This window comes from Arvicanthis niloticus, chromosome 4 (assembly GCF_011762505.2).
Source record: "Arvicanthis niloticus isolate mArvNil1 chromosome 4, mArvNil1.pat.X, whole genome shotgun sequence".
NCBI classification, from domain to species: Eukaryota; Metazoa; Chordata; class Mammalia; order Rodentia; family Muridae; genus Arvicanthis; species Arvicanthis niloticus.
The window spans coordinates 77,962,771-77,988,618 of NC_047661.1; the positions used below are offsets into that span (position 1 = coordinate 77,962,771).

Sequence of the window (25,848 nt, forward strand, 5' to 3'; positions counted from 1 at the left end):
TTCATGGCATGGTGAGTGGGTATAGATGGTTCGAGGGCCCCCCAAAAAGTCAGGGGGCCTGGCTTTTTATAGGGAGGGGGAAAAGGGGTGGGAATAACTTAATTAGCTCCGCCTCCCGGCCTTTAGATAACTCATTAATATTTTAATCTCTGGAGGTGGAGACCTGCTAATCATGCCCTCTACCTGCATCCTATGTGATTGATGGTGCAGGTTAAATGGCCAAGGCCCAACAATAGGCCCTAGCATTAACTTGTGCCTGCCCTCAGCTGCATATAGACAGCAGTCCACAGGGATGTCAGGAAGGAACTGTAACTATCATTCTTTCTGTCAGGGTCCCCAGTTCACAAAATAGAGTAATCTATTTCAGTTGCTTAGTGCATACCCAAAGGACAAGAGGTTGGAATTAGTCTCACATCTACATCTGTTCCTGATTTTCCCTCAGTCCACCTCAGATCTATGATCTCCTTCTGATTCCAGAACAGCCATGTCTGGACACAGCAGGGACATAGAATTGTTTATTTACAGAAAAACGCAATCGACAGATGAGGTATTGATGAATATTTATTGTTCCTTACTTAGAACTTTATAAAGAAGCAGAATTTCCTGAAGGTTAGAAATGCTTTGAATGGGGAGATGAAATAATGAAGAGAGCCTTAAGGTACAAGAGGTGCTGAGGAGCTTGGACCCAGGAGCTGGGGCACAGCTGCCTGTGTGTCTTTGCCTGTGGGCAGAGGCTTTAAGAAGAAGGCTATTGGCTATGTCAGTGACTGGCAAAGCTTCTGGTGACTTGATTAATGCTAAGCTAGCCTCTGTATCAAAGGGAGGCAGCAAGACCTGAGTTGGGCCTCTGTCCCTCCTAGAGGACCAGTTAACACCCATAGCCACATCCCCACCCTCTTCCCATCATTGAGACTTTTTATTCAGTATCTTTCTGTGCTGCTCCACCAGTTTCCTATCCAATCTGAGGTTTTCTGCTTGGCTTTCTCCCATCTGACAGGTGGCTCGTAGCACAAGTCTCACTGAGCTTTCTTGTAGGAGAAGGCAAACACACTATTTGACATTGTGACCAATAAGCAGCTAAAGGGTGGCTTATATTTGTAGACTGAACATAGCAGGAAGCTCACAGTTTCCGTATGAAGGCAAGTCAGTACACCAGGAGCAGTACACAAGGCTCCAGCTGGAATTAAGATGGAGGTCCCATTCCTTGCTCAGGGTATAATTTAAATCATCATAGCTTTGGTGAGGGGTATCATCTGATGTAATAGAACTGTCTTTGGATGCTTTGTGACTACTTGGGGTCTTGAAGGCCCCTGGCAGTCAAAATGTGTGCCCAGTTCTCATTGCCCACATACACTGTATTGGCTATGGAGAATTTTCCAGTAGCATTCAGAATACCCTGATTTTTGAGGGACCTAATCATTATGTTAGAAAGTTTTGAGCTTCTTTTTCCCTAAATGTAGATGGGTCTTAAGACACAACTATTCAAAGTGCTACTATTTTTCAGGATGCTCTTATTGGCTGCCAGCACTGCCTTCTCAGCCATATTTTTTAATGTATAGGTATGGAACAGTACATGTACTCTCATGATGGTCTTCCTTACAGCCATTCTGGATGATCTCATTGTAGGAATTTGGTCCAGCCACAATTATTGAGCTGCTATAGATGAAGGCCTCTTTAAAAGCATCCAATTGTTGTTGAGTACCTGCTCATAGTAAGTGTACCATTATTGCTACCAAATAAGACAAAGGGCCCATGGTGGCAATGGGGTTACATTGGTCTTCATTCCACTTCCGGGGGAAGGGCTACTATAGACCTAATTGCATTCCCATTTTATATGGAATCAAACATACCATTTTATAGTTTGGAATAACGCCAAATTAGAAGAGATGACATACAAATTCTGGTGAAAAAGATTTCTAGGTTTCTTAGTTCATAAAGGGTCTCTCTCTCTCTCTCTCTCTCTCTCTCTCTCTCTCTCTCTGTCTCCTTCTCTCAGACACACACACACACACACACACACACACACACACACACACACACACCATGAGTATGTGTGTTTCTTTGTACTAATTTTATTTCAGGGATAGGGATCAAACCACTTTTCTTCCACTTTTTACAAAAGGCCCCTCCCACTGAGTCACTGTCCTAGTTTCCTTCAGTTTCTGTGATAAACACTATGATTACAGAAAAGTGGGACAGAATGGTTGTCATGGTTCATGAATCCCAATCACAGTTCAACATGGAGGAAAGGCACTGCAAGGACAAAGGCAGAAACCATGGACAAATGCTACTCACTTCCTTGCTTCCTATGGCTGCTCAGCTCGCTTATATATAGAACCCAGGACAAACTACTTGCTCAGTGTTAACACAGACCACAAGCTCTGGACCCTCTCATATCAATGGTTAATAAAAAAAAATAATAACCCACAGAAACATCCACAGCCTAATCTGATGGGAGCAATTCTGAAGTTGAGGTTCTGTCTTCCAGGTGACTACTATGTGTCATGCTGACTAAAACTAACCAACATTTTTACTTTGAAAAGTACTTCCTAAGATTTTTTTCCTCTGAAAAAGTACTCCTTTATATGTTCTAAATACTGACATCAATACATTGGTTTGGGATATTGCTCAGTGAATGAGCCTTTGCCTTGTGTGCAGGGTTTGATCCCCAGAAACAACAAATAGTTTTAAAAAAAAGAGTTTCCCACCAAATACAAGTAAACAGTTACTAATCTTCATTTGTTTCATTTCATTAAACGAGGGTTATTTTTTAATTAAAAAATGCAAGGTAACATATTATTAGAAGTAGTTCAGAATTTATAGCATGCCCACACAGGTATAGAGTGATTGTTTTTCATTTCACTTTCCAAATAGAGTCTTAATACATAGTCCAGCCTGGGCTTGAAGTTATGATCTTCCTGAAGCTCAAGAAGATGATCTTAAATCCAATCTTATAAAGATGATAGAATTTTTAAAGTGGTAATGACAAACCCTTTAAAGAAACACAGGAAAATACACTTAAATAGGTTGAGGCCTCTAAAGAGGAAATAAATAATTCTAAAAAAGTACAGGAAAGTAGAAGCAAACAGGTGAAGGTTATGAACAAAACTGTCCAGGAACTGAAAATGGACATGGAAGCAATAAAGAAAACAGAAACAATCATGGATTGTCAGGGAAGAGAACAGAAGCAACAGACATGAGCATCACCAACAGAATGCAGAAGGTGGAAGAGGAAATCTTAGGCATAGAAGATATGTTGGAAGAAATTGATTCATTGGTCAACAAAAATATAAAATCCAAGAAGTTCATGACACAACACATCCAGGAAATTTGGGACACTATGAAAAGTCCAAACCTAAGAATAATAGGAAAAGAAGAAGCAGGAGAATAGTCCCAGCTCATAGGCCCTGGAAACATCTTCAACAAATCACAGAAGAAACCTTCCCTAACCTAAAGAAAGACATGCCTATAAACATACAAAATGCATACAGAACACGAAACACATTGGACCAGAAAAAAATGCTCCCACCACATAAAAATTAAAACACTAAATGTACAGAACAAAGAAAAAATATTAAAAGCTGCAAGGGGAAAAGTCCAAGTTACATATAAAGACATAAATATCAGAATTACATCCAACTTCTCAACAGACATTCTAAAAGCCTGGGCAGGTGTCCTGTAGACCCTAAGAGACCACAGATGTCAGCTAATACTAATATACCCAGCAAAACTTTTGATCACCATAGATGAAAAGCTAAGGTTTCTACAACAAAACCAAGTTTGAACAATATATTTCAACTAACTGAGCCCTACAGAAAATAATAGAAAGAAAAATCCAATCCAATGAGGCTAATTATACTAAAAAAAAAAAGAATACATAATTTCACAACATGAAAATCAAAAGAAGAGAAACACACACACCCCCACTACTACCATCAACATCAAAATAACGAACATTAACAATCATTGGTCATTATTATCTTTTAACATCAATTGAATAAATTTTCTCCCCACCCCTAACACACACACAAAAGATATGGGCTAACAGAATGGATGTGTAAAGAGGCTCCATCATTCTGTTGTATACAAGAAACACATCTAAGTTACAAAGATAGGCATAATCTTAGAGTAAAGGACTGGAAAAAGGATTTCCAAGAAAACAGACCCAACAAGCAAGCAGGAGAATCCATTCTAATATCTAATAAAATAGACTTTCAACTAATAGTAATCAAAAGAGACAGGGGAAGACACTTCATACTCATCAAAGGAAAAATCCACCAAGAGGACTTCTCAATTTTGAAAATCCATGCTCAAAATTCAAGTGTACCCACATTCACAAAAATAAATAACTAAAGCTTAAGTCATACATTAGACCCCATACATTAATAGTGGGAAACTTTACCACCCTACTCTCACCAATGGACAGGTCATTGAAACAGATATTAAACAAGAGAAATAGTAAATTTAACAGAAGTTATAATTCAAATGGACCTAACAGATATGTATAGACTATTTCATCCAAACACAAAAGAATATGTCTTCTTCTCAGTATCTTATGGAACCATCTCTCAAATTGACCATATAATTGGTCACAAAGCAATCTTTAACAGATACAAGAAGACTGAAATAACCCCTTGCATATTATCAGATCTCCATGGTTAAAGTCGAACTTCAACAACAACAGAAACAACAGAAAATCTACTTACTTATGAAAACTGAACAACTCTCTCTTCAATGATCACTGGGTCTGAAAAGAAATAAAGAAAAAAATTAAAAACTTTCTAGAATTCAATTAAAATGAGGGCACAACATATCCAAACTTACAGGATACAATGAACACAGTTTTGAGAGGAAAGTTCATAGGATTACATGCCTTCATAAATAAATTGGAGAGTTCTCTTACAAACAATTCAAAAGTACATCTGAAAAATCTAGAACAAAAAGAATCAAACACACCCAGGAGGAGTAGATGGCAAGAAATAATCAAAGTCAATGCTGAAATCAATCAATTAAAGACAAAGAAAACAATACAGATAATCAAGAAAACCAAGGGTTGAGTCTTTGAGAAAATTAACAAGATAGGGAAATTCTTAGTCAAATTATCAAAAAGCCAGAGACAGTACCTAAATCAATACAATCAGAAACAAAAAAGGAAATATAACAATAGCCATTGAAGAAATTAAAAGAACATTTAAGTCTTTTTTTTCTATTTTTAATTGGATATTTCATTTACATTTCAGATTTTATCCCCTTACCCCATTTCCCCCATCATCCAGGAACCGCCAATTCCATCCTTCTCCTCCTGCTTCTATGAGAATGTGCCCCCAACCTACCCCCCGACTCCCACCTCTCCACTCTCAAATTCCCCTCCACTTGGTGTTCAGACTTCATGGGACCAAGGATCTCCTCTCCCACTTATGCCTGAGAAGGCTATCTTCCCCTACATATACAAATGGAGTCATGGGTCCCTCCCTATGTGCTCCCAGGCTGGTGGTTTAGACCCTGGGGAGCTCTGATTGATTGGTATTGTTGCTCTTCTCATGGGGCCACCAACACTTTCAGCTCCTTCAGTGTTCTCTGTAACTCCTCTATTAAAAACCCCTTAATCAGATCAATGGTTAGCTGTGAGCATCTGCCTCTGAATATGTCAGACTCGGGAAGGCCTCTAAGGAGACAGCTATATGAGGCTCTTGTCAGCATGCACTTCCTGTAGACACTGATGTGGATGTCAGGAACCTTTAAGCCTTACTTCAACAGGCTGTACTCCACAAAATTGTAAAATATGAACGAAATGGTGGATGATTTTCTAGATGGATACCTATTACCAAAGTTAAGTCACTATCAGGTAAACTATCTGAATACTCCTATAACTCCTAAGGAAATAGAAGAAGTCATTAAAAGTCTCATAACAATAACAACAAAAAAGTCCAGGGCCAGAGGTTTTAGTGCAGAATTCTACCAGACTTTCAAAGAAGAGATAATACCAATATTGCTCAAACTATTCTACAAAATATAAACAGAAGGAACATTGCAAAACTCCTTCTGTGAAATTACAGTCACCTTGATACCTACAACACACAAATACTCAATAAAGAAAGAGAATTTCAGAGCAATTTCCCTCATGAGTAGTGATGAAAAAATAGTTGGTAAAATACTTGTTACAGAAATCCAAGAACACATTAAAGAAATCATCCACCATGATTAACTTGACTTTATCCCACAGATATAGGGGTGGTTTAATATATGAAAATCCAGCAATGTAATCTACCATATTAAAAAAATAGAAAGAAAAACACATGATGATCTCATTAGATGCTGAAAAAACCTTTGACAAAATCCAAGACCCTTTCATGTTAAAAGTATTGGAGAGATAAAGAATACAATGGCTATAGCTAAACATATTAAAGGCAATATCCAGCAAGCCAATAACTAACATCAAATTAAATAGAGAGAAACTTGAGGCAATTCCACTAAAATCAGGGACAAGATAAGGCTGCCCCCTCTCTCCAATATAGTACTTGAAGTTCTAGCTAGAGCAATAAGACAATTTGAGGTGATCAGGGGAATACAAACTGGAAAAGAAGAAGTATAGTATCACTATTCACAAATGGTATGATAGTATATGTAAGTGACCCTCAAAATTCTACCAGAGAACTCTTATATCTAATAAACACCTTCAGTAAAGTGGCTGGATACAAAATTAACTCAAAAATATTACTATCTCTCCTTTATACAAATGGTAAACAAGCTGAGAAAGAAGTTAAGGAAGCAATACCCTTCAAAATAGCCACAAATAATATAAAACATGTTAAAGTTGAAACTTGTAGGTTTAAAAGTCAGTTATGTCAAATGATGTTTTGTTGGGGCACACAGGTGAAGGGATGTCTTGCTAAAGTAGAAATGTCAAGGAATATTTTCCTGGGCAGACAAGTGAAAGGATGTTTTGCTACAGTGGACATGTGAAAGGATGTATGATGAAGGATATAAATATGGCCCCACAGACAGTATGGGCTGAAACATTGGTTTTGTTTGCTCCACCTTGCTATTTGTTGCTAACTACATACAGATATTGGTTCACCTGATTTAGCACTGTTGAGCTCCACTAGTGGTTAATGGCTCTATTGAAAGCAACTCACTACAGAACTGCTTGTGAAGTTCCTGTGGCAGCTTGCAGCTTCTGTGGCCTCTTCTCAGGCCAGTTGCCAAGCCTTTTGGTTTCTCAAGGATTCAACTACAGCTGGTAGTTTGTGTGGGTTGTCTGCCTGCGAAGAGGACTGGAATGTAGCTGCTGATTTGTATTTGGTATTTGCTATGGGATTGAACTGCTGACAAAGAAGATTGAGCTCACCCCCAAAGAACTATTGCTAAACATGATCACTTCCCCCACATCCCAATAATTTTTCTCTTCCACTGTCTTGGTGTGTGGTGAGCAAGAGGAGAGGCTGAATATTTATTAAATTAGACTGCAAAAAATTTATGCCTACAATATCTTGGTGTAATTCTAATCAAGCACTCGAAGGATGTATATGAGAAGAGTTTCAAAGATGTATATGACAAAAGTTTCACATCTCTGAAGAAAAAAATTGAGGAAGGCCACAGAAGATGGAAAGATCTTCCATGCTCATGAATTATTGGTAGGATTAACATAGTGAAAATGGACATCTCACCTAAAGTATTCTACAGATTCAATGCAATTCCCACCAAAATTCCAACACAATTCTGTGGGGAGCTGACAGAAGGCGACTAGCATCCTTGTAGCCATCTTGAGCCATATACCCTGACAAGAGACTTGTTTACGATAGCCTACAACAGCTGAGCACACTCTGATAACATCTTGTTTTAGATACCCATGATTTTCTCTTGGGTGTGTGAGACTTAAAGGTGTTATTTAAAGCCGAGACTTAAAGGTGTGACTTAAAGGTGTAATTTAGAGATAAAACTTAAAGGCATGACTTAAAGGCGTGGCTTAGAAGTGAGACTTAGCTGGGCGGTGGTGGCGCACGCCTTTAATCCCAGCACTTGGGAGGCAGAGGCAGGCGGATTTCTGAGTTCGAGGCCAGCCTGGTCTACAAAGTGAGTTCCAGGACAGCCAGGACTACACAGAGAAACCCTGTCTCGAAAAAACCAAAAAAAAAAAAAAAAAAAAAAAAAAAAAAAAAAGAAAGAAGTGAGACATATAAAAGGCAAGAGGCAGACAGAAGAAATATTTAGACACTTGTACTTGAGACTTGGAACTTGGAGAAGAACTTGGAACTAAGAAAGAGACTAGCAATTTAGCACTAGGGTTTAGGACTAGAGACTTGGTGCTAGGAACTAGGGACTTGGAACTAGAGACTTGGAGAGAAGAAGAGAGACTGAAAAATAAATGGGATTGAATCACACTCTGGTCTCGATTCTTCGTGTCCATCCTAAATCTCTCTCTTGCTGAACTCCAACCCCAGAACTGTAGCAGGTTGGGGCAGTGTGGGCTCTAACAACTTAGCCCCCAACACTTCTGGCACTGCAGGTTCCAACATTGATTGAGTGATCCCCAACATTTGGCCCCCAAATATGGGGCAGAGCGGTCTCAACACAATTCTTTACAGACATTGCAAGAACAATTTTCAACTTCCTATGGGGGGAAAAAGACCCAAAAAACTCAGGATAGCTAAAACAATCCTGAACAATAAAAGAACTTCTGGAGGTTTCACCATCCCTGCTTTGAAGCTGTACTACTGAGCTATAGTAATACAAACTACATGACATTGGTTTAGAAGCAGACAGGTTGATCAATAAAATCAAATCAAAGACCAAGAAATAAACCCACACACCTACATACACTTTACTGTTAAAAAGAAGCCAAAATGTAAAAGGAGAGCATCTTCAACAAATGGTGCTGGTCTAACTGGAGGTCTGCATTTAGAAGAATGCAAATTGATCCAAAATGTTCACTCTGCACAAAACTCAACAACTCCAAGTGGATTCCAAAAGAGAGCAAGAGCAAGGGAGAGAAAATGGAAATGGAGGGGGGACATGAGTAGAAAATGGCAGAGAACTGTTGTGGGAGTGGGGTTGGATGGGTGGTGAGGTCCCAGGGTGGTAAGGGGATGACTAGCTGAGAAGACTAACAGTGGGGCATATGGATCCTGAAATGGTCACTTCCTGTAGCCAGACAGGACTCTCAGAGAAGGGATAAGGGCAGCAGTCACCCACCCACCATACCTTAGACTCCACATGTGTCTTACCTACAAGATGTGAAGGGACAAAAATAGAGACAAGATGGAGGGAATGGCCAACCAATGACTGGCCAAAATTGAAACCCACTCAATGATCCTGTGGTTTTTGGTTTTCAGTTTGTTTATATGGTGGATTACATTTATTAATTTACATATGTTGAACCACCATGGATTCAGAGTGGACTGAATCTACTCTAGGATTAAGTCGAATTGACCATGGTGAATGATGTTTTTGATGGGTCCTTGGATTCAGTTTCAAAGTATTTTATTGAGAATTTTTGTATCTATGCTCACAAAAGTATTTTTCTGTAACACTCAGTCTTTGTTGGGTCTTTATTTGGTTTGGGCATCAGGGTAATTCTGACCTCATAAAACAAACTGTGCAATGTTGTTTCTCTTTCTCTTTTGTGAAATAATTTGAGGAGTATTGCCATTTACACTACTTGGAAAGTCTGGTAGAATTCTCTGTTGAAACCATCTGGGCCTAAGATATTTTTGTTTTGTTTCTTGTTTGGGAGACCTTTGTTTTTCTGTTTCAGTAGGGGTTATAAGTCTCTACCATTGCTTATCTGATTTGATTTAACTTTGATTAATGATATGTATTGAGAAAATTATCCGTTTCTTTTACCTTTTTCAATTTGGTATAGTATAGGTTTTTAAAATATGTCCTTATGCTCTTCCGCCTCTGGCCTGGATACCAGTGGCTCCAGCAGTCTCCCAGCTGATCTGCTCCCCTCTGGGAACTGAGTCCAGAGGCACCCTAGGGAGGGCACAGATCTCAGAGCAGAAGGTAGGAGAACCCGCCCACAGCCCTAGGCCCTAGAAGCACAACTGGCAGTAGAGAGCCCCACAGAGGGCACCTGGCAGCCAGACCCTGGCAGCCAGACCCTGCCCCTTCGGAGAACCACGCCCCTTCTGCCTCTGGCCCGGATTCCAGTGGCTAGAGCAGCCTTCCAGCTGATCTGCTCCCCTCTGGGAACTGAGTCCAGAGGCACCCTAGGGAAGGCACAGACCACAGAGCTGCAGAGGCACCCAAGAGAGGTCAAGGACCCTAGAGCTGCAGGCATCCTAGAGAGGACATGGCCCACAGAGCAGCAGAGCAGGGGACACCATATCCTGAAGCATCCTAGAGGAGCAACTATATTCAGAACAGCAAACACCTAGCTGGTCTACCACTGTGGAGACTCCATATCCTGAAATATCCTAGAGGAGCCACTAAACCCAGCGCAGCTGGAGATCAGAATCATAGAGTCATCCATACCTCGAGGAGTTCTGATACAACCAAGATTACTGGAAAGGCAGACTCCAGTCAGAACCAGTGAGTGTGAGTAGAACTACAGCTAACCAAATGGCGAAAGGCAAGCACAGGAATGTAAACAACAGAAACCAAAGTTACTTGGCATCACCAGAACCCAGTTCCCCCACCATAACAAGTCCTGACACCACATCACACCAGAAAAGCAGGACCTAGAATTAAAATCACTTCTCATGATGATGTTAGAGGACTTTAAGAAGGTCATAAATAACACTCTCAAAGAATTTGAGGAGAACACAGGTAAACAGGTAGAAGCCCTTAAAGAAATGCAAGAAAACACAATCAAACAGATGAAGGAATTAAACAAAACTGTCCAGGATCTAAAAATGGAAGTAGAAGCAATAAAGAAATCTCAAAAGGAGACTACTCTGGAGATAGAAAACCTAAAAAAAAAAAGACCAGAATTCATAGATGCAAGCATTATCAACAGAATACAAGAGATAGAAGAGAGAATCTCATGTGCAGAAGATACCATGGAAAACATTGACACAACTGTCAAAGAAAATGCAAAATGCAAAAAGTTCCTAACCCAAAACATCCAGGAAATCCAGGACACAATGAGAAGACCAAACCTAAGGATAATAGGTATAGATGAAGGTGAGGACTCCCAACTTAAAGGGCCAGTAAATATCTTAAACAAAATTATAGAGGAAAACTTCCCTAACCTAAAGAAAGAGATGTCCTTAAATATACAAGAAGCCTACAGAACCCCAAATAGACTAGACCAGAAAAGAAATACCTCTCGTCACATAATAATCAAAACATCAAATATACAAAACAAAGAAAAAATACTAAAAGCAGTAAGGGAAAAAGATAAAGTAACATATAAAGGGAGACCTATAAGAATTATACCAGACTTCTCACCAGAGACTATAAAAGCCAGAAGATCCTGGACTGATATCATACAGACCCTAAGAGAACATAAATGCCAGCCCAGACTACTTTACCCAGCAAAACTCTCAATCAATATTGATGGAGAAACCAAAATATTCCATGACAAATCCAAATTTATACAATATCTTACCACAAATCCAGCCCTTCAAAGGATTATTGGTGGAAAACTCCAACACAAGGAGGGAAACACAACCTAGAAAATGCAAGAAAGTAATCTTACAACAACCCTAAAAGAAGGTAGCTATACAAACATAACACCTCCGACAATAACAAAAATAACAGAAAACAACATTCATTTTTCCTTAATATCTCTTAATATTAATGGACTCAATTCTCCAATAAAAAGACATAGACTATCAGATTGGATACATAAACAGGACTCAACATTTTGCTGCATACAGGAAACTCACCTTTGTGAAAAAGATAGACAGTACCTCAGAGTGGAAGGTTGGAAAACAATCTTCCAAGCAAATGGCCCTAAGAATCAAGCTGGAGTAGCAATTCTAGTATCAAATAAAATCGTTTTTCAACCAAAAGTAATCAAAAAAGATAAAGAAGGACACTTTATATTCATCAAAGGAAAAATATACCAAGAGGAAGTTGCAATTCTGAACATCTATGCTCCAAATTCAAGGGCACCCACATACATAAAAGAAACTTTACTAAAGCTTAAAGAATACATTGCACCTCACACGATAATAGTGGGAGACTTCAACACCCCACTCTCAGCCATGGACAGATCATGGAAACAGAAACTAAACCGAGACACAATGAAACTAACAGAAGTTATGAACCAATTGGACTTAACTGACATCTATAGAACATTCCATCCTAAAACAAAAGAATATACCTTTTTCTCAGCACCTCATGGTACCTTCTTCAAAATAGACCATATAATAGACCATAGACCTGTCACAAAACAGGCCTCAACAGATACAAAAAGATTGAAATAATTCCTTGTACCCTATCAGACCACCACGGACTAAGACTTGTCTTTGACTTGGACAAAAACAACGGAAAGCCCACATACAGGTGGAAACTGAACAATGCTCTACTCAATGATAACTTGGTCAAGGAAGAAATATAGAAAGAAACTAAAGACTTTTTAGAATTAAATGAAAATGAGGACACATCATATCAAAATTTGTGGGACTCCATGAAAGCAGTACTAAGAGGAAAAATCATAGCTCTAAGTGCCCACAAAATAGAATGGAAAGAACATACATTAATAAATTGACAGCACACCTGAAAGAGTTAGAACAAAAAGAAGCTAATATACCCAAGAGGAGTAGACGGCAGGAAATATTCAAACTCAGGTCTGAAATCAACCAAGTTGAAACAAAAAGAACTATACAAAATATCAACAAAACCAGGAGCTGGTTCTTTGAGAAAATCAACAAGATAGACAAACCCTTAGCCAGACTAAGCAAAGGGTGCAGAGACAGTACTCAAATTAATAAAATCAGAACTGAAAAGGGAGAGATAACAACAGAAACAGAAGAAATTAAAAACATCATCAGATCCTACTACAAAGGCCTATACCCAACAAAATTTGAAAATCTGGATGAAATGGACAATTTTCTAGATAGATACCAGGTACCAAAGTTAAACGAGGAGCAGATAAATCATCTAAACAGTCGCATAACCCCTAAAGAAATAGAAGCAGTCATTAAAAACCTCCCCACCCCAAAAAGTCTGGGACCAGATGGTTTTAGTGCAGAATTCTATCAGACCTTCCAGGAAGACCTAATACCAATTCCCTTCAAATTATTCCGCAGAATAGAAACAGAAGTAACCATACCCAATTCGTTCTATGAAGCTACTATTATGCTCATACCTAAGCCTCACAAAGATCCAACAAAGAAGGAGAATTACAGACCAATCTCTCTTATGAATATCGATGCAAAAATACTCAATAAAATTCTCACAAACTGAATCCAACAACACATCAAAGCAATCATCCATCATGATCAAGTAGGCTTTAATCCAGGAAAGCAGGGATGGTTCAATATTCAGAAATCCATCAATGTAATCCACTACATAAATAAACTCAAAGAAAAAAACCACATGGTCATCTCACTAGATGCTGAGAAAGCATTTGACAAAATACAACATCCCTTCATGTTAAAGGTCTTGGAAAGATTAGGAATTCAAGGTCCATACCTAAACATAGTAAAAGCAATATACAGCAAGCCAGTAGCCAACATCAAACTAAATGGAGAGAAACTTGAAGCAATCCCACTAAGATCAGGGACCAGACAAGGCTGCCCACTCTCACCCTACCTATTCAATATAGTACTGGAAGTCCTAGCTCGAGCAATTAGACAACAAAAGGAAGTCAAAGGGATACAAATAGGAAAGAAAGAAGTCAAAATTTCACTATTTGCAGATGATATGATAGTATACTTAAGTGACCCTATAACTTCCACCAGAGAACTCCTAAACCTGATAAACAACTTCAGTAAAGTGGCTGGATATAGAATCAATTCAAACAAATCAGTAGCCTTCCTATACTCAAAAGATAAACATGCTGAGAAAGAAATTATAGAAACGACACCCTTCACAATAGTTACAAATAATATAAAATATCTTGGAGTGAACCTAACTAAGCAAGTGAAAGATCTGTATGACAAGAACTTCAAGTCTCTGAAGAAAGAAATCGAAGAAGATCTCAGAAGATGGAAAGATCTCCCATGCTCCTGGATTGGCAGGATTAATATAGTAAAAATGGCCATTTTGCCAAAAGCAATCTATAGATTCAATGCAATCCCCATCAAAATTCCAAATCAATTCTTCATAGAGACAGAAAGAGCAATTTGCAAATTTATTTGGAACAACAAAAAACCCAGGATAGCGAGAACTATTCTCAACAACAAAAGATCTTCTGGGGGAATCACCATCCCTGACCTCAACCTATACTAGAGGGCAATAGTAATAAAAACTGCATGGTATTGGTACAGAGACAGGCAGGAAGATCAATGGAATAGAACTGAAGATCCAGAAATGAGCCCACATACCTATGGTCACTTGATCTTTGATAAAGGAGCTAAAACCATCCAGTGGAAAACAGACAGCATTTTCAGCAAATGGTGCTGGTTCAACTGGAGGTCAACATGCAGAAGGATGCAAATCAATCCATTCATATCTCCTTGTACAAAGCTCAAATCCAAGTGGATAAAAGACCTTAACTTAAAACCAGATACACTGAAACTAATAGAAGAGAAGTTGGGGAAGACCCTCGAATACCTAGGCACAGGGGAAAAATTCCTGAACAGAACACCAATGGCTTATGCTCTAAGATCAAGAATTGACAAGTGGGACCTCATCAAATTGCAAAGCTTCTGTAAGGCAAAGGACATTGTCAATAAGACAAATCGGCAACCAACAGATTGGGAAAAGATCCTAACCAACCCTACATCTGATAGAGGGCTAATTTCCAAGATATTCAAAGAACTCAAGAAATTATACTCTAGACAACCATATAACCCTATTTAAAAATGGGGTACAGAGCTAAACAAAGAATTCTCAACAGAGGAAACTCGAATGGCTGAGAAGCACCTTAAGAAATGCTCAACATCCTTAGTCATCAGGGAAATGCAAATCAAAACAACCCTGAGATACCACCTCACACCAATCCGAATGGCTAAGATCAACAACTCAGGTGATAGTAGATGCTGGCGAGGATGCGAAGAAAGAGAAACACTCCTCCATTGTTGGTGGGATTGCAAGCTGGTACAACCACTCTGGAAATCAGTCTGGCGGTTCCTCAGAAAACTGGACATAGCATTACCTGAGGATCCAGCTATAGCACTCCTGGGCATATACCCAGAAGATGCTCCAACATATAAGGACCTATGCTCCACTATGTTCATAGCAGCCTTATTTATAATAGCCAGAAGCTGGAAAGAACCAAGATGTCCATCAACAGAGGAATGGATACAAAAAATGTGGTGCATCTACACAATGGAGTATTACTCAGCTATTAAAAATAATGAATTCGAGAAATTTTTAGGAAAATGGATGGATCTAGAAATTATCATCTTGAGTGAGTTAACCCAATCCCAAAAGGACACACATAGTATTTACTCACTGTTAAGCGGATGTTAGCCCAAAAGCTTGGATTAGGGAAGACTCAACCGGCAGACCACATGAAGCTCATGAAGAAGGAAGACCAAGAGGGGATGCCTCAGTTCTACTTAGAACGAGTAACAAAAATGCTCAAGGGAGAGAATAGGGAAACAAAACATGGAACAAAAACTGAAGGAGGGGCCATCAGGAGACCATTCCACCTGGGTATCCATCCCATGTACAGCCACCTAAGCTAAACATTGTTGTGGATGGCTGGAAGTGCATAATATGAGGAACATGATATAGCTGTCTCCTTAGATGTCTGCCAGAGACTAACACACTCAGAGGACGATGCTCACAGTTAACCACTGATATGATCAGGGGTTTCCCAATGGAGAACTTAGAGAGAGGACTGAAGGAGCAGAAAGGGTTAGTGACCCCAGGAGGAAAGCAACAATACAAAACAACCAGAGCCCCCCAGGGTCTAAACCACCAGCCTGGGAACACATAGGGAGAGACCCAAGCCTCCAGAGGTATATGTAGGGGAGGATGGCCTTGTTGGGCATAGGTGGGAGAGGAGTTTCTTGGTCCCATAAAAAAAAATGAACACAGAGTGTGTGTGGGGAATTGTGAGGGCGGGGAGGGGATAGTGGGGGGGTAGGTGTGGTCACTACCTCATTGAAGCATGAGGAGGGGAACGGGATGGGAGGTTTCTGAGTGGAGGGAGGAAGTGGGGTAAGGGGATAAAATCTGAAATGTAAATATTACAACCAATTTTAAAAAGTGAAAAAAAAGTTGTCAGAACCAACAACTTTAAAAAAAAAAGTCAGCCCCCTGGGGGGGGGATTCTTTTTTTTCTTGATACTAAAACTTGTTCTGAGAATTGTATATTGCAGAATACACAGCCTTGGTGTATCTACTCATCAAGCATACTGAGCAGACCTGCCCAAACCTCCGATGTCCTGGAATTCCATCTGGATTCAATGAAGACAGCGCCAGAGGCTTATCAACCTAATCTTCCCCCCACCCCTCTTCTAAAATCTCAACTCCTTTAATCAGCTTGAAGAAGTTAAAGAAGAGTCAGCGCCCCTATTCCCTGAGCTTGGGGACTAATGTGGTTAATAATGGTCTGTCTTTCTAGGGACAAGTAATGGTTTTGTTGGAACGAGCCTCTTATTAATATAAAAAAGAGATGAATATTGATACGCTCATGGGCATTGTGCCTGTATAACACATTTAGGAATACAATGCCTAGACCCAGCCCTTTTTTAACTTTTTAAACTGATTTGGGATGGTTAACCTATGAGTTAAGGGACTATAGCAAATTCATGGTTTTGAGTTTATTGTTAGGGTGTTTTCCATATTTTATTTAGAAATAGCTGAGAGGAGTGAACAGACAACAGTCCAGGTTACCTTACATGGATAGTTGGTTTTCAAAACATCAGAAGTCCATAGAATTGATGCTACAAATATTTATATATTAATGTTCATTTTGATTAGAGACCTGTTTGCTCCTGACAGCTTCCTGTCGTGGATTCTAAGAAGAAATTGAGCATCCTTGGAATTACTCCAGTTGTGTGGTGACAGCCACTAGGCAAGAATTGCCTCTCTCCATCTACAGACAAATTACTGTCCAGAAAAGGACACACATGCAGAATAGTCGACTGATTATATCTGCCTAGACAGAGTAATCAGCCCTTAATAACCCTGCATCACTAAGGTCTGTCAGATGATTCTGGGCCAGAAGGCTGAAGATTTGATGCTCCAACCTTCGGTAGAATAGGGGCTTTTCAGGTGTTCAGTGGTCTCTATAAATTGGCTAAGTTTTGGAAGCTATGTTTAGTGCTTCCCATAACTTCAGTTAACTCAGTCATTCTGGATTCCTGACGGGGTTGAAGACCTATAGTCTCATAGCCAATCCTGGCTATTTACTTTGAGAGAAAAGATCTGAGTAGATGGTTTTCAGCTGATATTCATTCTAAAAAAAACCAGGATCAAAAGTAAGTGTTTTAGTTAGAAGAGATGACAGAGGTTCTGGTTAATCAACAAAATGATGGACTGGGTATTAGGACTATCTTGTACCTCACTGGTACAATTAGGAATAAGTATGTTCTAATTGTATTTTGAGAGAAAAGTTTTACTTTAACAGGAAGAGAGATATATAGGTGGAGCTAAGTGGGAAGGAATACTGAGAGGAAGAGATGGAGCAAGGAGAGAAGATGAAGAAGAGGAGAAGCTAGGTGATGAGAGAGAGAAAGAGAGAGGGGGCATGGAGGCAGATGTTCACATGTCTCCACCAGTCAAAGATAGTTTTTATATCTAGGTTGGGTATTGGGTTACGTTTCTGATTGAGCATTACCAAACATAAATCCTTTGATTAACATTTTAAAAAAATCGTATAAAAGCAAAAAGGAAAGGGGGGGCATGGGACAGGGGTGTTCTAGGGAGGGGAAATGTGGAAAGGGGATGGCATCTTAAATGTAAATAAAATATAAAATAAAAAAAATAAAAAAAATATGTCCTTATAATCTTAGAATATCTTCACTGTCTAGTATTTGAACTCTAATTTTGTTATCTTAGTCTCTTCATACATTTTAGTTAATTTATATAAGAGTTTGACAGTATTGCTGAATTTCTCAGACAGAACTCTTTCCCCCTATTGATTTCTTCATTTCTATTATCTACATTTCAGCCATGAGTTTGATTGTTTCTCCCTGTCTACTTCTTTTAAGTGTATATTTTGTCCATTTCTTCTAATACTTTCAGTTGTGGTATTAAATTATGCATATAAAATATTTCACATGCATGTATGTTTGTACATCTTATATGTGCCAGGTGCCTTTGGAGGCCAGAGGACAAAGACATTCAGTTTCCTAGAACTAGGATTGCAGATGGTTGTGAAAAAAAAATTCCTGAAAAGAATCTGTTCCTGGTTGTGAACCAAAAAACTCTTCGAAGGACTTACTGTGTATGCAGTGACTGCCTGGCCCACTGGAATTTCAGTACCCTGCAGACACTGGAATTTTGTAGGGTCACAGGCTAATTATCTTTGGCTAATTACACTTCTGGAACATTGATTTCTTGCTTCAGTCTATATCTAAACTAACACCTCTTGATAATAATTAAGCTATTAACTTAGAACTGACACTTGGTGATAATAAGTAAAAGCCTTTTAGAAACTTCCACTTGCAGAACATTAACTTCTACTAATCCAAGAGCTAAGAATAACATCAGATAGTATTTTATGTCTCTAGAATATTCTCCCACATCTTGTTTTACCTGAGTTTCTGGTGTACTTTCTGGTGTATTTTAAAGTTGCTTTGGCTTATGATTTTCTTGTTCTGTAAAATGAAAAAAAAATCCTGTGAAATTTCTTCCGTGTTGGAAGGTGGCATTCAGAGTTATCGAAATCTTTTCGCAGTCATGGTCACTCACAATCGCTCCAAAACCATCCTTCTCTTACTATTTTTAAGACAAGAGCTTTGCTTTTTCCCCCCCTTTTGTAAATTGGTTATAATATTTACATTTCAAATTTTATCTCCTTATCCCATCCCCCCTCCTTGTGCTTCTGTGAAGGTGTGAATTTCCTGTTTCTATGATGCTGTTTCCATTAACATAAACTGCCTCCTAAATTTCTAAATCCTTCCATTTGTATTATTTAATCTCCTTTTTTCTTTTCTTTTTTTTTTCTTTTTTTTTCGTCTTTTTTTAAAAATTGGGTATTATATTAACATTTCAGATTTTATCTCCTTACCCCACTTCCTCCCACAACCCAGAAACCTCCTATCCCACCCCCCCTCCTCATGCTTCTATGAGGCTGTGCCCTCACCTACACCTCGCCCCAACTACCCCCTGCCCACTATCACATCCTCCCCCCCCCCCCCCACACACACACACTCTGTGTTCTTTTTTCATGGGACCAAGAATCTTCTTTCCCACCTATGCCCAACAAGGCCATCCTCTCCTACATACACTGCTGGAGTCATGGGTCCCTCTTATGTACTCCCAGGCTGGTGGTTTAGACCCTGGGGGGCTCTGGTTGTTTGGTATTGTTGCTTTCCTTCTGGGGTCACAAATCCTTTCTGCTCCTTCAGTCTTCTCTCTAATTTCTCCATTAGGAAACCCTTGATTATATCAGTGGTTAGTTGTGAACATCTTCCTCTGAATGTGTCAGTCTCTGGCAGACCTCTAAGGAGACAGCTATATCATGTTCTTGACAGCATGCACTTCCAGCCATCCATATCAATGTCTAGCTTAGGTGATTGTACAAGGGATGGATACCCAGGTGGAATGGTCTCCAGATGGCCCCTCCTTCAGTTTCTGTCCCATGTTTTGTTTCCCTATTTGTTCCCTTGAACATTTTTGTTACCTTTTCTAAGTAGAACTGAGGCATACCCTCTTGGTCTTCCTTCTTCATGAGCTTCATGTGGTCTGCAGGTTGAGTCTTCGCTATTCCAAGCTTTTGGGCTAACATCTGCTTAACAGTGAATAAATACTATGTGTGTTCTTTTGTGTTTGGGTTAACTCACTCAGGATGATAATTTCTAGATCCATCCATTTACCTAAAAATTTCTCGAATTCATTATTTTTAATAGCTGAGTAATACTCCATTGTGTAAATGTACCACATTTTTTGTATCCATTCCTCTGTTGAGGGACATCTGGGTTCTTTCCAGCTTCTGGCTATTATAAATAAGGCTGCTATGAACATAGTGGAGTATGTGTCCTTGTTATAAGTTGGAGCATCTTTCTAGGTATATGCCCAGGAGTGGTATAGCTGGATCCTCAGGTAATGCTATGTCCAGTTTTCTGAGGAACTGCTGTTTACATTCTTAAGCTTGCCTTTCTCTATTTGGTTAGCTGTAGTGCTACTCACACTCACTGGTTCTGACTGGAGTCTGCCTTTCCAATTATCTTGGTTGTGTCAGATTTCCTTGGAGTCCAGATGTCTCTATGATCCTGAGCTCCAGCTGTTCTGGGTACAGTGGCTTTTCTAGGATATCTCAGGATATGGTGTCTCCAAGGTAGTAGACCAGCTAGTGTAGTCGCTCCTCTAGGATGCTTCAGGATATGGTGTCCCCTGCTCTGCAGTTCTGCAGTCTGTGACCACTCTAGGATGCCTGCAGCTCTGTGTTCCCTGATCTCTCTAGGATGCCTGCAGCTGTGTTCCGTGACTTCTTTAGGATGCTTCCGGAAGCAGTTTCCAAAGGGGAGCAGATCAGCTGTGTGAGTGCTCCAGCCACTGGGATCCTGGCAAGTGCATTTTGCTTTTTTCTTATCCACAGTTGAGAACTGCTATTTCTGTGTGCTGGGGCCAGAACATGGGTCCTTGGAAACAGGAGCAAATACTCTTTTCCACTAATCCAACACTCTAATCCTGCAGTGTATTTTTCCCTTGATTCTTAGACTAAACCTATCTAAGAGCAGCCAGGCATAGTCAGTGCCACAACCTGAATGCCAGTGATGACACTGGGAAGCTGTAGTAGGGTGGCTTTGAAGGCAATAGTCTAGCCCTGGTTTTACCTTTGTTCTCTGATTCATGGCTCAACATGGTGTGAACAGGCTAAGAAATTCTTAGAAAATCACAAGTAGATCTTAACCCATGATTTGTGCGATTCTGGATTCTAGAAGACTAGAATGGTAAAGATGTATTGACAGCAAACACTACTATTTCAATGTAAGGAGTGCCATTTCAAATGTGAACAAGGTCTTTATTGGGCCAGAATCCATTCCTGTTAGGATTTGAGAAAAATTTGTCTTCATCTCACTCCTCTAAAAATTTTGAGCAAAACTCAGTGCAAAAAATATCCCAATAAATAGTGGGTCAATAACCTAAGAAAAGAAATTCCAATGGGACCTCATGTTTGTTGATCCCAGGCTCCATTGTTTAAAAGTATGAAGTGCCTGTGAGTACTTTCAAAGATTGCTGCAGGATGCTGGACACACTTGTGCTTGCTGAGGGAAGTGTTTCTGTCAGTACAAACACTTAGAGGTCACTGCTGCTTTTGTCCAAGAGGTCCTGATGATGCTTGAATTTTCAGGAGGGCTTGGCATTGTAAAAGTACCTTTTACCCTCAAATGTGCTTGCTAAGGGAAGTGGTTTTGTAGGTTGAAACCCTGAGAGATTATTGAGACCTTGGTTCATGAGGGACTAACTGATGCTTGAATATTCAACAGAACTTGGCATCTTTTACAACATACTAGTTTTCAGGCACAAGTTCTGGGATCATGGAACCTTTTATCTAGATTTTTAAAAAGCCTGTGAACTCAAGAGTAATGTGTAGCTAGGTTGGATTCCATGAGAGACTGATGCATGAGGCTACGATGGTGAGGCATGGCCTGCTGTATAGACCCTAAGACACAAGAGGTGTGTAAATATAAAGCAAATATAGAGAGATACCTAGCCAGCCAGTGGAGCCAGCTAAACTGAGAGATCATGTGTGCTACCAATAGCAAAGCCATAGGGATAAGACTGCCCATCCCTCTTGGAACATACTGGTCATGGAGGGAAAAAGTCACTCTTTAAGGACATTGTCTCTTTCCTTCTTACCTTCTGTAAGTTCATGCAATACTCATTTTGGACCAATGTGGATATAAGAACAAGTATTTGGTGCTAGGTCCTCAGGTATTCCACTGAAGTCTAGATAGACTTGGATGACCAATCAGTTAGTGAACACCACAGTCCACTGGAAGAGGTTCCCTGAACCAGTATGTACTCGCTCCATCAGGCTGGTGATTCCCTGCAAAGGGCAGCTCTGAGCAAGTGGAAGTGGTTGAGGAACTCCTTTACAGGGAGTCAAATTTACTGCAAGGAAGTATTTTTTTTTTTTTGAAGGAGCCATAATGTAGATGGTTTGTTGTCAAGTGATGGTGAAAGATGCTTTTCTTCCTCACTGCTTCCCTTCTTCTTTCCATCCTTCCATATGCCCCCCTCTCCCCTTTACTCTTATCTATCAAAATGATTAATTTTTCTGCTATAGAATCCCAGTGAATTTCTGTTTCCTGATTCTCATCATGATTGTACAACTTGCTCATGTTAAGCAGTACATTAGATTCACATGTATATTTATATTTAAAGCATTGAACCTCTTGGCCCATCTTCCCTCCTGTGACTGTTCTTTGATAAAATCTGTTTATGCTGTATCTTACTTTTCTGTTCACTCACTCAGTGTTGCCTGCCTGCTCAGACACTGTTGACATAGAGGTGCTGTATGACATATCCCTCACACAGAAACAAAGTAAATGACACTCAACATATTTATAAGGGCAGTGTTCTTATCTATGGATGAGACATGGATCTGTTGAAATGAGAAGCCTTGTATAGGGAATAAGGACTTGAGAAAAATGTGTTAAGAGAGAACACATCTCATTATTCCTTCTAGTTGTAAATTTACACACATTGTTTACACATATTGAGAGGCAAATCTGAGAACCAGACCAGTCATCTGATTCCAGACTCAAGCATAATTATGTCAAATGTCTTTTAGAGTTTTTCCTTGGAAAATGTCCCCCTCCTTCACCACTCTGATATGGAGAAAGGCACAAAAAGTAGTTAAGGCTATTGAAGACATTGTGTCCATGAGAACATTAGAACTACCATTGCCAACAGAAGTTAGTATTGCTTCTCTCTTGGTAGAAATCGACCTAATGTGGGAATAACCAATAGGAAGCTCACCCAGGGAAGTAGAAGCCTTCCTACCAGGCAGTGTATTCTTTACTTTGTACTGCTGATGCCAAACATCACAGCCAAAACAACTTCTAAAAGAAAGCATTTAATGGGACTTTCATTTTGTTTCCAGGGGTTGGAGATCCTGAAGGCAGGCACAGTTAAGAACTCCCTTCTGGGTCTGGAAGCAGAGAGCAGAGCTTGCAGTATGATTGGCAGCATTCTTTAGAAGCTTTTAAGTCCAGAAGCTTTTAAGTCTGCAGCATTTCCACCAATCGGTACTATAGGTTTAAACATGTGTGCCTGTGTGGATGTTTGCATCCAAACACCATAAACCTCTGAGCTCCAGCAGGACTGTTTCAGCAGGACCTCCCTAGTCATTTCTACTGGCTGTTTCAAGAGCCTGATTTGAGATGATTTTTTTTTTTTTTTGTTTACTCTCCCACCTGGGTTACTCTAATCATATCTACTGGGTAGTGTAAGCCCCTGATTTGATAATGTTCTTTTGTCTGTTTGCTGGTATTCTCTCTCTCTCTCTCTCTCTCTCTCTCTCTCTCTCTCTCTCTCTCTCTCTGTCTCTCTCTCTCTCTGTCTTCCTCTGTTGCTTTTTCCATGTAATTTTGCTAGCTATATATTTAATAAAAACCACCATTCAATACTAACATGATGATAACTATTTCAGAGCAATAGATGAAGCTCTTTTCACCGTAGTTTTCCCCTCCTATATACTCCAGCCTGTCCCTGAGAGCACATTAAGTTAGAGGAGAATTTAACATAACATTTTGTCCTTTGACCTCTGAATACAGCTTTCTTGGTTCACATGCTTGGGCATGTAAGTGCAGACACTAAATAAATAAATAAATAAATAAATAAATGTTACAATAATAGGATCCACATACACATATGCATTTGCAAAAATATTTTAGAGTAAACAGGACAAGAACTGCACTCACACTCTGCATGAGTACAGCCTGAATCGATGCAAAAACACAGCCATTGCAGGTACACAGTCATTTCCTCTTTAGAATGCTAGGGGTAGATGAAGTTTTCCTAAACACCTGATAGCTCCCTCCCAAAGGAGTTGTTGCAGTTCCTTTCACTGCAGAAACAGGACCTGAGTCTGAAGGTGGTGGTGAGTGGCTTTAATCCCAGCATTAGTGATCCAGAAGCAGGAGGATCTCTATTAGTTCAAGGCAAGCCTGGTCTACTGAGTGCATTCTAGGACAGATAGGGCTACAGAGCAAGATTCTCTATGTGACAGATGCATGTCATCAGGTCAGAAACCTGACATTGCTGCTAATACTCTGGTTCTCTCATTACCAGAGTGGGTTGGAGAGTACATCTGTCTCACCTCCATTAGAACTTTTGTTGTATCTACACTATTCTTTTCTTCATTGGGTGAATCTTCACAGGTCTAGATGAAAAGTAAGACAGCACAATGATAAGAAAATTATATGAACTTAGAATACCAAGATAAGCTCAGAAAAGACATGCTCTTTTGAAATGTGAAGGCAGGTTATTACTTCCCAGGAGCCCTAGGTGCAGACCAAGCTTTGTCCAAAGCTCATATTATACAATCCCAGAAGCCACTGACTTCTGTTTGTTACACACATTCTCAGGAAATTTCTAACAAATCTGTGGAATGCAAATTTCAAAGAGCCAAAGTCAGTTTCTCTGCACACTAAAGGGAGAGGAGATAGATGATAGATAGATAGACCAGATAGATAGATGATAAATAGATAGATAGATAGATAGATAGATAGATGATAGATAGATAGAGAAATAGATAGATAGATGGGATTATCCAAAGGAATCAGGTGGTAATGGAGTTTCAGCTGTGGAGAGAAGATGCTTCCAGATGGCAGCATTTCTAAATGCCCATGTTTCTTAGGCAAACTTCTTTATTAATTAGGTTCAAATGCACAGGCTATCCCTAAGCCAAGGGTTCTGAGAGGCAAGCACTCTTGGAGAAAGTGAATGAGAAGAACGAAGCATGGTTAAGGACAGTTTCCTGAGATCTTTTCAGTCTCAGAACCCAACTGCAGAGCTTCCCTCTAAATAAAGCCTTAGCTGGAACCCAATGCCAGGTCTCTTAACCAGTATCTTTTTATAGGCAGTTGATAAAACTATGCTCTGAAAAGGTAGGATCTCCCTATCCAAAAAACCTGCTGGGAGCTCCCTGCACTACACAAAGCCTTCCACAACTGACTAGGTTTGTCAGAACCTGGTGTTAGAGTCCTGCATCTGAGGGCCTGTTATCTATGCTTTACAAAGAGAAAACTAAGAGGCAGTAGGTTGTAAAGGGGAGTGGGTTTGTTTATATTTCTATCTAGACTAGGAAGAAGAACAGTCTTAGCTTTTCTCCACTTTTCTCATACCAGTGCTACAATTTTAAGGAAAAGCTGTAACAAAAATCATCCAAAAAATATGAAGATTTAGCTGTAAGAAAAATTGTAACTCTGAGAATGTTCTTTTAGATGGCATCCCCTACTGGATCTCAGAACGAAACTAATTCTGTAACATTCCATCTGTAATGGTGCCTAGTAACAAAATAAAATAATCCATTCCAGTCATCTAGTGCATACCCGAAGGACAATAGCTTGGAATTAATCTCACATCTTCATCTGTTCCCACCTTTCCCTCAGTCCACATCAGATCCATGATCCCCTTCTGATTTTATCATGACCATGT

General features: G+C 39.7%; 1 pseudogene; it reads right to left on the reverse strand.

The window, feature by feature from the left end:
• Positions 1-903: 903 nt before the first annotated feature.
• LOC117707395 (3 beta-hydroxysteroid dehydrogenase/Delta 5-->4-isomerase type 2-like) lies at positions 904-25,818 on the reverse strand (annotated as a pseudogene).
• Between the last annotated feature and the right edge of the window lie 30 nt (positions 25,819-25,848).